The sequence below is a fragment of the Suricata suricatta genome, chromosome 11 (genome assembly GCF_006229205.1).
Source record: "Suricata suricatta isolate VVHF042 chromosome 11, meerkat_22Aug2017_6uvM2_HiC, whole genome shotgun sequence".
NCBI classification, from domain to species: Eukaryota; Metazoa; Chordata; class Mammalia; order Carnivora; family Herpestidae; genus Suricata; species Suricata suricatta.
Genome location: NC_043710.1, coordinates 77,192,519 through 77,205,816, shown reverse-complemented (window position 1 = coordinate 77,205,816; position 13,298 = coordinate 77,192,519).

The following is a 13,298-nucleotide window of genomic DNA, read 5'->3' as shown; positions in this document are numbered from 1 at the left end:
CAATAAAGAGAGTAGGTCCTTATGGAGATGGATGGGTGCTGAGAAGACCAGAAGAAAAGGGGAAATAAACTATAACACAATAACATGAAATGGAACAGTGTAAAACATAAATAAGATACCAAAGGGAGAGCTTTGAATGGACGCATGAATACAGTGCATTATGAACTGAGGGCTGCAAAAGCGTATAAACTCTCTCTACCCCCAAAGATCAGAAAGGAAGCAAAAAATGTGGCACACACAAAAAATGTTTTAATCACTGATTGTTTTATCTAAATTTACACTATTATTTTCAAATTTATTTTTCATTGTAATACTTTGTACTAAAATTTAGATTTTGAAAATTCAATTCTCAATAAATGAACATCTCTTAGGCATATTTTCTTGAAACTTTTCATGTGTACCTGAACTCATACTATGCAAATACCCATGCATTCTAAAACAATGATTAAATTTAAAATACAGAAGCTTTTGAAATGTTGCATATGGCTTCTGCTCTCTCAACCTTCTTTTACAAATGCTGTATTAATTGAATTCAGGTTTTTATTTTTTATATTTATTTATTTATTGAGAAGAAGATTTAGAGAGTGAGTTGGGGAGGAGCAAAGAGAATCCCAAGCAAGCTCCACAGCTGTCAGCGCATGGACCAATGTGGGACTTGAATTCATAAACCATGAGATCATGACCTGAATCAAAAGCAAGAGTCAGACATTAACAGACTGAGCCACTCAGGCTACCTAAATTCAGGTTTTTAAACACATTGATATTTAAACATTTATATATATCAAGTATGTTAGCATTTAAAGATGATAACAAAACATGTTTCAGTAATACTGTTTTTCTTAAATACCAAAATTTCCCTCCTCTTCTCCTATCTACAAAAAGTTTATAGCCCTGTAAGTGACACAGACAGGCCTTCAAGAAATGTTAGTTGATTTCCCATTACATACCAACATCTTTCTACTGCAGGAGACTAATCTCTTTTTAATTATTCCACACTATCAAATTTGTTTGAGAAGTAATGTGCCCTGCTTTGGGAGACGATCAGCCTGAGCCAAACATGGAGACCCTATGCCTCTACTAGGGATTGGTCAAGGGTGAGCAATGAAAAATAAAAATCTGCTCCAGAGATATGAGAAAAAATTTTCCGCCTTGATGCAGGAAAACAGTATGGAGGTTGCTCAAAAATCTATCAATAGAACTCCTCTATGACCCAGCAACAGCACTGCTAGGGATTTACTCAAGGGATACAGAAGTGCTGATGCATAGGGACACATGTACCCCAATGTTCATAGCAGCACTATCAACAATAGCCAAATCATGGAAAGATCCTAAATGTCCATCACCTGATGAATGGATCAAGAAGATGTGGTGTATATATATATGCAATGGAGTATTACATGGCAATGAGAAAGAACGAAATATGGCCATTTGTAGCAATGTGGATGGAACTCGAGGGTGCAATGCTAAGTGAAATAAGTCAGGCAGAGAAGGACAGAGACCTATCATCTGATGAATGGATCAGAAGATGTGGTATATATATATACAATGGAGTATTACATGGCAATGAGAAAGAATGAAATCTGGCCATTTGTAGCAAAGTGAAAGGACCTTGAGGGTGTTATGCTAAGCAAAATAAGTCAGGCAGAGAAGGAGAGATACCATATGTTTGCACTCATAGATCTAACAGGAGAAACCTAACAGAGGACCGTAGGGAGGGGAAGAGGAAAAGAGAGTTGGGGAGAGAGAGGGATGCCAATCATGGGAGACTATTGAATACTGAAAAGGAACTGAGGGCTGAAGGGGGAGGGGGTGGAGGGAAGAAGGTGGTGGTAATGGATGAGGGCACTTGTGGGGAAGAGCACTGCGTATTATATGGAAGCCAATTTGACAATAAACTATTAAAAAATAAAATAAACTTTTGCAAATAAAAAAAAAGAATGACATAAACAGAATATCCTTTTGTTCCTCTTCATCCTTCCTCAAGCTTTGAACACAGTGAAAATGTGGTATCTCTTAATTTTAAACTGTTACAATAGGTAGGTACCGTGTGCCTATCAAACAAACAATAAGGCAGAGGACTAAACCCAAATGCTTAGGATGGTGAAATGCTTAACATGATAACATGGAAAAGTGGAAATATGGAGATAAGAATTCCTAATAGTTTTCTTTCTCTGCTGTATTAAATTATCTTTTTGGATTAGTCTCTAAGATATTTTTAAAATATAATCAAATGGGATTCTTGTGAACTATAAAAACACATGGATGCGAAGTGTTAGAGAGGAAAGAACTTTGAATTTTATCATTAATAAAAACAAAAGGAGGCAATTATTATATTATCTCCGATATTCATAGAATTGAGCTGAAGGGGGGATTCATCTGATAAAGTTTTATAGTTTAAAGCAGATGACTCAGTTTCAAAATAAAATTTAAAGACAATGAAAATTATAATAGGTTTAATCTAGGGTATCTATTATAGTCTATAATTTAGACAATCGTTACTTGAATCGTTAAGTTACTACTCATTTCACAATTGGTTTATTATGCATATGGGTAGAAAATCCTTTAGGCCATAAGTCATCAATTAAAAATTGTTAACTTAGTAACAAGATTCTAATCAAATAATTTATTTTTGGAAAACAAGAACATGATTAAAATTGCTTTAAGGATTTTAATGACTCCTGTTACATATTAACTTAATTTTATAATTAGTGATAAAACATTTGTAACCATGTTTAGTTTAGTCTAACAAAAAGTGAGATGTTAAGTTCAGAAAAATAGGGACGCCTGGGTGTCTCAGTCTGTTGAGCCACTTCTTGATTTTGGTTCAGGTCAAGGTCTCAAAATTAGTGGGATTTAGGATTCCGCGTCACACTCCTTGCCCCACCCACCCCCACCCTGGCAGCTGTGAACCTTGAGCCCGCTTGGTTTCTCTCTACCTCTGTCCCCATTCTGGTCACACACACATGTGTGTCCCTGCACATGCTCTCTCCCTCTCTTTCTCAAAATAAATACAAAAACATTTAATTAAAAAAGGAATAATAATATTGCCTTTATACTAAGAACTCTCACTCTCCATTTTTAAACATCTTCTGTTCACTACAATGCTAACCACAGGTCTCCTCTCTCCCTTCTCTAATTTATTTTTTAATCTACCTCCTGCTTTCTTTACAAACATAAAACTGTTATGTCGTTTTTCTTCTTAAACTATTCAAAGTGCTTCTCATTGCCTTCAGATATCATCTAGTGTAATTTAAAGCCTACATGATTTGGCCACTATTTCTCTTCTCCAGTCTTCTTTGCATTCAAATAAGCATTCCATCCTCTATTCACACTGAACTAATGGTGCCTTTAGAATGTCTATGGTTCCAAGTGATTCCTTGTTCCACATTTTGGCTAAATGTGGCACTCACACTTTGAAAACAAAAAACAAAACTCTACCAAGTATAAAATAACATCTCATTGCAGAGGAAGCTGATTCATGTTTGTGCATTTTTTTTAAATTTTTGCTTTTCTTAGCCATTCTTTACTATTTTACTTTTTTAAACTTTTTTTTTTTAATTTTTGAGAGACAGAGAGAGACAGAACTCCAACAGAGGAGGGGCAGAGAGTGAGGGAGACAGAGAATCTGAAGCAGGCACCAGGCTCTGAGCTGTCAGCACAGAGCCTACTTGGGGCTCGATCCCATCATGACGTGAGCTGAAGTCCTTGGATGCTTAACCAACTGAGCCCTATTCTTTACAATTTTTATGTCTAGGTTATTTGTTAATATGTGTAACAAATACTTTCTTCCAGAAAATGTAGAGACTTTTTTTTATCATTTTTCCTCTATAATAATTTTTGATAAATCATTTTATAAATTTAATGTAATTGAATTTTTCAAGATTTTATGTTAGAGTTAATATTTTAAAATTTATTTATTAAAAAACCACTTATATTGAAATGATAAAATATTATTTTATCTGAGTCACGTTTATATACATTTTTTCAGCTTTTCCTTTCACATGTAGGTCTTTATTTCATCCAGAATTTTTTTCCTCACATGCAGAATAAATTTTACCCCTGATAAGTCCAGTATTATTTGCACCAATACCACATTATCATAATTGTTATAGCTTTATACATCATTTTTACATCTGATAGCAAACATTCACATATTAATTTTTATCAGTGTCTGGGTATTCTTGTTTATTTGTACTTCTAATAAACTTTATGCTAATCTTACCAAATTCCTTAGAAAGTCTTATGGTGGTTTTGATTCTATGAAAGTTTAAAATTTTTCTCACAAAATTACTGCATGCAGATTGTCTAATTTTTTCCCTTGGTTACTTTGTATTTGTATTGCTTCAACTTCAATTTTTGAAATTATATTTCTACCTTTTCTTTGGTCCAGCAATTATAAATTCCATTGTATTTTTAATTTCAGTGTCCATATGCTTATTGCTAATATGTAGAAATACATTTGGTTTTTGTATATTTCTTTTTGAACTTCTTAAATTGCTGAACTCAAAGAGTATGCTCTAGGACTGGTTTTTGTTGTTGTTGTTTAGATTACTTGCGAATTTATCTGTAATAATCATGTTATCTGAAAATGGGAACAGTTTTATTTCTTTTTTCCCCAGTCTGTATGCAATTTTGCTTCCTGTTTTTGCTTTACAGCATTGGCTGAAATTTCAAGTACTATTCTGAATAAGAATGGTAAGAGTAGACATACTTACCCTCTTCCTGATTTTGGAGGATTGTGACCACTAAGTATAATATTAACGGTTGGCTTTTTGTAAATGTTATTTATGAAGTTGTTTATCAAGAAGGTTTCTTCTATTCCAGTTTTCTAAGAATTGCAATCATGAATAGATGCTGAATTTTATCAAATGTTTTACTCTGCATTGATTTATATGATCATGTGATTTTCATTTGTCAACCTGTCGAAATGGTGGATATCATTGGATGATTTTTAAATATTGAGCCAAACTTGCATTCCTAGAATAAACCCCACTTGATAATTTTCCATAATTCTTCTTAGACATTGCTAAATACTATATGATATTTTTCTAAGGCATTTTGTATCTATATCCATGAGTGATATTGAACTGTAGACATTTATTTTTTATATTTTTAGTTTTTTGTACTTTGGTTTTGTTATCATGGTAATACTAGCTTCAAAAAATAAATTAGGAAGTATCTCCCTTTCTACTATTCTTAAAATGTTTCTATACAGAACTGATGATAATGACTCTTTCAACAGTTTAAATTTTTCAGTGAAACTATCTGGGCTTGAAATTTTCTTCTTTGAAAAAAATTCTTTTATGAATTTAATTTCCTTAAATTTTGATAGTTACAATGACTATAGTGATATCCTCTGTTTCATTACCACTATTTGTGATTTGTATCGTTTTTTTCCTATTTGTCAGTCTTACTGGAAATTTGTCAACTTTGTTGATTTTTTCAAAAAACAAGCTCTTTGCTTTATTGATTTTTCTCTATTGTTTTTCTGTTTTGTTGATTTCTTCCTTTTATTACTTGGCTCCTTCTGCTTGCCTTTGGTTTATTTTGCTCTGCTTTTCTAGGTTCTTGAGATGTGAGCTTATATTATTGATTTGAGACATTCTTTTCTAATATATACACTTAGAGCTGTAGATTCTCTTGGCAACACTGCTTTGGCTGTAATCCATACACTTTTATATGCTCCATTTTCATTTTCAATTACTTCACTGTATTTTTTTTTAATTTTCTTCAGGATGTTTTCCTTTGTAAATTAGTTTCTAAATTTGAGGAGATTTTTCTGTTATCTTAACTCTTAGTATTCCATTGTGATTGGAAAACATATTATCTATGATTACAATTTTTTTTTTTTGTTGTTGACTTTTGTTATATGGCCCAGTGCTTGATCCACCTTTTATATGTTCCTTGAGCACTTAAAAAATACATTCTGTTTACTGGATAGAGACTTTGCTTAACAATATATTTTATTCTGTTGGTTGATCATAATGCTGAGTTATTTGATACTCTTGCTAATTTTCTATGTATAAGTTATTGAGAGAAGAGTTTCTATATCACCAATTGTGAACTTGTCTATTTCTATTTTAGTGCTAACAGCTTTTACTTCGTACCTTTTGTAGCTATATTGTTTGGTTCATACATTTTTAGAAGTTCCATGTCTTCTTGGATGTTGACCCTTTTAACATTATAAAATGCTTTTTTTGTCATTGACTCCTTCTTCTTCTTCTTTGTCTTTGTCTTCTTCTTCTTCTATTGGCTCTAACATCTTTTTTGATATTAATGTAGCCATTCCTACTTTGAATTAATATTTGCATGATCAGTTCTTCTATACTTATACACTATAGAATATAAACTGCCAATATTTTATAATTGAAATTGCTGTCTTGTAGAGACCATATAATTGGCTCATTTCAAAAGATATTCTGCTGGGGTTAAGTCATTTAAGCATCAGACTCTTTAATTCTGGTTCAGATCATTATCTCATGGTTCGTGGGACTAAGACCCCACAAAGCCTGAAGGCTGGCAGTAGGAGCTGCTAGGGATTCTCTCTCTCCCTCTCTCTCCCTCTACCCCTCTCCCACTCATACACACACACACTCTCTCTCTCTATCAAAATAAATAAATAAACAAATAAGCTATTAAATGATATTCTGCCAATTCCTGCCTTTTAGTGTAGCCATGCTATTTATATTTAATCCAATTATTATGTTAAGAATTAAGACTGTTACTTTACATTTTCTCTGATTTTTGTTTCTCTGGTTGCATTTTTATTTCTTACATGAACATATTTCAGAATTCCATTTTAACTTATCTATACTTTTGCTTAGTATATCTCTTTTTATATACAATTCTAGTGGTTGTTCTGAGTATTTCATTACATATACAAAACTTACCCACATGATTACCCCATTTATAATATATTTTTCAAATATTTCCTCTCTATATAGAATCACGTCACACAGTGCTACATTTTTTGCTTCAATTTATCAAAATATAAATCCACTATCAAAATTTAGGGAGTCAAGAGGAAAAAGAAAGCCTACTGCATTTATCCCATGGCTTTGCTTACCATATTCTTTTTTCCTTCCTTGTTTCCGAAAGTTACTTCTCTCGTTTTCTGTTTGAAGAAATTTCTTTAGCCAGTGTTTTAGCTCTAGGTCAGTTAGCAAGAAATTATCTTTGTTTTCTTACACCTTAGAATGACTTGATTTCTCTTTCATTGATAAACGTGTGTGTGTGTGTGTGTGTGTGTGTGTGTGTGTGTGTGTGTGTGTAGAATATAGATTCTGCCTGACAATGGTTTGCTGTTAGCACTTGAACGATACTGTACCACTTCTGACTTCCACGGTTTCTGGTAAGAAATCTGGTATCTTTTAAGCTCTTTTTCTCCTACAGATAGAGTCTCATCAGTCTCATTTCTCTCTTGTTTTCAAGATGGTTTTTTGTTTGTTTGTTTGTTTATTTGTTTAGAAACATACACACATATTTGATTATGATGTGTCTTAATGTGGGTTTCATACGATTCATTCAGATTGGGGTTTTCTCAGTTCCTTTTATCTGTACATTTATGTCCCTTGATAAATTTAGCCATCAGTTTCTTTTCAGCCATCATTTCTTTTAGTACTTTCACCTCAATGCTCTTTCCCTTCAGCTTTTGAGACTCTGATAATACAAATATTAGATAATTTCTTATAGTGCCACAGTTCCCTCAGGTTCTGTCCATTTTCTGTTTTGTTTTGTGTTCTCAGTCTGCTTTCTCTGCCTGTTGTTTTATCTTCCTTATGTTTTCTCTACCGATTCACTACATATTTTTTTCTAACTTCTATTCTCATAGTGAACTAGACTGGCCTGTATATTCTGGTTACTTTGTTTTCAGTCCCATTTGGTTCTTCTTTATATCTTATATTTTTAGCTGAGACTTTCATTATTTAAAAATTGTCTGGTTTCCTAAGTTCCTCTTTCTTTTCTCCTTTGATTAGAACAGTTCTTATTGGTTAATATTTTTATCTGTGCCTGTTGATATTTTCAGGTTGCAGTCTACCTTAACTCCAGGTCTTGGATATATGAGTCAAAAATATAACTCAGGGATCTAAGCTTTTGTTTGTTTGTTTGTTTGTTTCTCCAGTCTCCATATTCCTAGCAACTATGCCTTTTTTCCATCATTGAAGAATCTTCATATATTTGTTTTTTGTATGATGTGCAGGGCTTTTAGTTGTACTTATCAGAAAAAACTAAGGGAAATTATGCCTACATCATCCTCCCGGAAGTCAGAGTCCTCATCATTGCCCTGTAAAAGCTCTAGGTTACTTCCTTTTGCATTTATTTATTTTTTATTGCAACTTAATCACAATATCATTCTCCAAAGGGTTACCACAAGTCACTTGTGTGGTACCCATTACGTTATGTCTTTTAAAATTCACCTAATAACTATGCATCTCTATTGTTTAGTTTGTCATTAAGAAAAAAGCTTTATATAATTAGATTCATGTAATATGTAGTCTTTTCTCTGTATTATTGATTTCTTTCTTCAATATTATGCTGTTAGTATTTATAACTTTTTAAAAATGTTTACTTATTTTTGAGAGAGAGAGAGCACACATGTGAGCAGGGGAGGGGCAGGGAGAGTAGGAGACCGGGAATCTGAAGAGAACTCTGCTTTGACAACAGAGAGCCCGACGTGGGGCTCGAACTCACAAATCATGAGATCATGACCTGAGCTGAAATTAGACACTTAGCCAGGTGCCCTTGTGTTTTTAATATTATTCTGAGTTTTTATTTGAAATATTTTCTTATATTTTTGTTTCTCTACAGTAATGTCTTATATGAATAGATCATAATGTATGTATCCATTTGACTTTTTGATTAATTTTAGATTATTTCCAGTTTTTGTCATTTTAGAAATAAAAATGCTACTATGCATGTTTGCCTACATGCTGGTTGCTTCAAGTGTGTGGGCTTATAAAACAATATTAAATTATTGTTGTTATCATTGTTATTTTTAATGTGAAGAAATGCTGTATCCATAAATGAAAACACATTCACCTTGTAAAATGTGATTTGAAGTAGTAAGTACATTATTTTTCAAGTTTTATTATTATGCATATTTCAGACCAGTTTTATGTTAATTTATTGGCTTAGATTTTTTTTGCATCTCATGGGAAATGGGAATATGCTACTCTTTGTTCTCAGGTATCTCTTATTTCATTCATAGCCCTAGGTTAGTGGCCCATGTTTACTGAATACCCCTTGAGCCAGGGCATCTGGTGGCTCTATGTGTTAACCATCTGACTCTTCATTTCAGCTCAGGTCATGATCTCAGGGTTCCTGATTTTGAGCCTCATGTCAGGCTTCATGCTGGTGGTATGGAACCTACTTGGCATTCTCTCTCTATTCCTCACTCTGCCCCTCTGCCATTGATGCTTTTACATGGTCTCTCTCTCTCAAAGTACATAAATAAACTTAAAAAAAAATCCCTGAGCCAAAGTGCCAAATATTTTTCATCTATTTTTTACAGTGCAACAGCCCTCTCTGCTTTCTAAGTTTGTGGGATTCAGTTCCAATCTATACTGCAGAAGAACTATGCATCTTTTCCCCCACCAAGTTTGTTTATTATGTACTGTTTGATATTAGTTATTATATATCAGTAGTCTGGCTGCTGACAATAACTAACTATGTTCCTCTATGTTTTAAACTTCATATTTTTCTTCCTTGTTTTCTATTTTCCTTGATTCTTGTTTTAAAGCAGTGTATTTTGCATTTTGTCGTACAAGTTCTGTGTATAAAATGGAGATTTGGAAGATAACTATCTTAATCAAACATACTGACCATAACTCTACTAAATATTCTTCAAAATGTAAGACACAAATATGATGTATTATTTCATAAAACACTATTTCTGTGCTATATTAAAAAATCTTTAACTGCAAATACTCTTATTTACCTTTGACACTACTCTGTAGTCACATGTTTTTGGAAGTAGCTGCAATGTAAGTCTGAAGAATAGTTTTCTCATGGACACAAAGCCCAACCTTAGTTATCAAGCAAGCACCAAACAGTAGAATAGAAGGCTAAGGAACATAAATTTAAAATATACCTATATATGATTTTTGGAAAAGAGACAATAGAGCCCTTGAAAGTAACACTCTGAATCCTCTAGAAAAATCAATAATGGTTCCACTGAAAAATAAATTTTTCTATCCCAGCCATGAACATTAATTATTGTCAAGCCTGAAGAAAGGAAAAAAAAAACATATATGGTCCATTTTAGAAAAAATCATACTTTAACTTTTAGTGTTCTATTCCTTAGCAAGAAAAATGTTTTCTTTTAGCATAAGCATATGTGAAATGGAAGAACTTGAAATGACAGTCTTGAAAAATTTTTTAAAGATTCATCTTGAAATATGTAAAAATTGCATATTTGTTAATATCAGTTAACTTACACTCATGAAAGTTTTATTAATATTAGTTATGGGGATTTTAATAATGCTGCCTTTTATCTATTTTATTTTATTATTGTCATTATTGTTCTTTGATTGGGCTTACTAAACTTCAAATATCACTCTTCAGGAGGTATAAGACAATATTTTAGTATTTGAAGTTATAAATACATAACTATAACTTTTCTCCTACTTTCTTCCTATTTATTAGCTTTAAATCCACTACATTTGATTACTATTATTCTGTTGTATTATTACTCACAGTAGTTTATTGACCATATACTGTAGTTTAAACAATTGCATGTTTCATCCTCACAATGTTATGAAATGATAGTATTCAACCTTCACTGTATAATTAAGACTTTGAGGCACAGGATTTCAAAAACTGCCCAAAGCTAGAGTTCCAAGTTTTAGCAACTGAATTATAAATCATGTCTGTATGATTTTGAAAATTTTTCTCTTTTCGCCTTATATACAAGGCGCCTGGGTGGCTCAGTCTGTTAAGCCTACAGCTTTGGTTCAGGTCATGATCTCATGGTTCGTGGGTTGGAGCCCCGCATCGGGTTCTGTGCTGACAGCTAACTCAGAGCCTGGAGCCTGCTTCAGATTCTGTGTCTCCCTCTCTCTCTGACCCTCCCCTGCTCGCAGTCTCTCTTTGTCTCTCAAAAATAAATAAAAAATAAAAAAAATAAAAATTTTTCTCTTAACGGTTGCATCCTGTTACCTCCCACGCACACAAATTACAATTAAACAAACAACCCATCAAACATTGTAATATGTCATTTGTAATGCTGGTATTTATCACTTCTAATGACAATTATTTTCCTATATTTTTTCCTCACTATGTGCTAAAAATTATTTGTAAATAACATATTTACTACTTCGTTGTTAATTGTTACTTTGTTTCCTCACAAATGTGTATAGCATTTCTTCATACAGTAGTAATAATAAAAAGAACTTGCAGGGGCGCCTGAGTGGCTCAGTTGGTTGGGTGTCCGACTTCGGCTCAGGCATGATCTCATGGTCCATGGATTCGAGCCCCGCGTTGGGCTCTGTGCTGACAGCTAGCTCAGAGCTTGGAGCCTGCTTCTGATTTCTGTGTGTCCCTCTCTCTCTGCCCTTTCCCTGCTCATGATCTGTCTCTCTCTGTCTCTAAAAATAAATAAATGGAAAAAAGAAAAAGAACTTGCAGTTACTTTATGAATGGTTTCACAAATTTAAGAATTTTGTGGATTCTTTGTTTTTCTCTACATATCCGAGCAGCTTTATTGCTGTAAAACGTTTTTTGTAGGAGTGCCGGGGTGGCTTAGTTGGTTAAACATCCATCTCTCAATTTCGGCTCAGGTCATATCTCACTGTTCAAGAGTTCAAGCCCTACGTTTGACACTGATAGCCTAGAGCCTGCTTCAGATTCTCTCTCCCTCTCTCTCTTTCCCTCCTTTGCTCACATCCTCTCTCTCTCTCCAAAAAAATAAACTTAACAATATGCTTCATGTATACTTACTTCACTTTTATTATCTCCATAATTAAGTTAATGTTTCCCTTCTTGTTGACTACTCTCATAATCTAGCTAAGAAAAGAAAAATAAACAATGAAACAAAAATAAAATGCCAAAAACAGCACAAGACACAGTATCTAAAAAACTATGATAATGCTTTGAATATATGAGATATTCAATAAATATTTAATACTAAATCAATAGATATTTTTTGTGTATTTCAAATATATATAATACTTAAAAATTATATAAATTTATAAATGTATATACATCTATGTACTTTATGTAAAAATTAACCTATTAAAATTTTTAAATAAAGATTGAAGAACAGTAACATAGTAAACACAGTGCTTTGTATATAATAAAAGCTGATTACATTTGTTGATTTAAATCTCAATTTGATTAACTAATGAAGGAAAAGAATAACACATGGTGTCTTTTTTTGCCATGTTCTACCTAAGCCCAGGAGATTATATCCTGATGTGAGTACTTCAGGGAAAAGACTTTTATACTCTAAATAGCTTGCTCATTCACAATGCTTTAATGATGACTTGAAGCAAGTCAAACTCTAGTATGGATGTGATAGGGATAGTTTGTATAAATATCCCAGCCATGGAGAAGGTATATACTTTATAATCCTTAATGGTATATTAAAATAAAAAGAAACTAAGGGAGTGGAGTGTCATCAATCATGTTATCACTACGTGAAAAACTGAATTTTGACATCACTTCCCAATTGCTATGTTAAATTGTAACTTCTGCTTTTGCCGAAAGTGCTTTCTTTCTTCCCCTTTTACAAACTATATAGTAGCAGTTTTAGTTTGTAAATGAATATTCAAGTTGTATTTTTTATGTCCTAGGCCTATGGCCTAGACAATTCCTCACAATATTCTCTATTTTGTGTGTAGACTTTCGAGTATTTTTTTTCATTAGCATACCTCCATCAATAAAATGTTTTGAGATTTTTTTTTATTAAGGGTATATATAAAACATTACCTAGATCTCTTGTTTTGTTGGAAATACATATTGCACTTCAAGGTGATTCTCCTATTTTACTCAGCTACTATCTATCTAGATGTTATATTTCTATGGCCTTTTTGTTCTTTCCACTATATAAATAATTATTTATATAGCATCTATCTTCTTGTTTGCTGTAAAATTAATGTGATTGTTATAATAATAACAATGTATTTCACTGTATAAAACACAATTATTTCCCTCTTCAAACCATGTAGTTTGTTTTTGAGTTATATATTTTTTAAAAGGAAAGGAACTCTGAGAAAGACAACAAATTAATATCACCCATATGGCTCTACCTTATTTTTCATCCTACCAGGAGGTATTTAACCCTGCTTTTATGCTGAAAT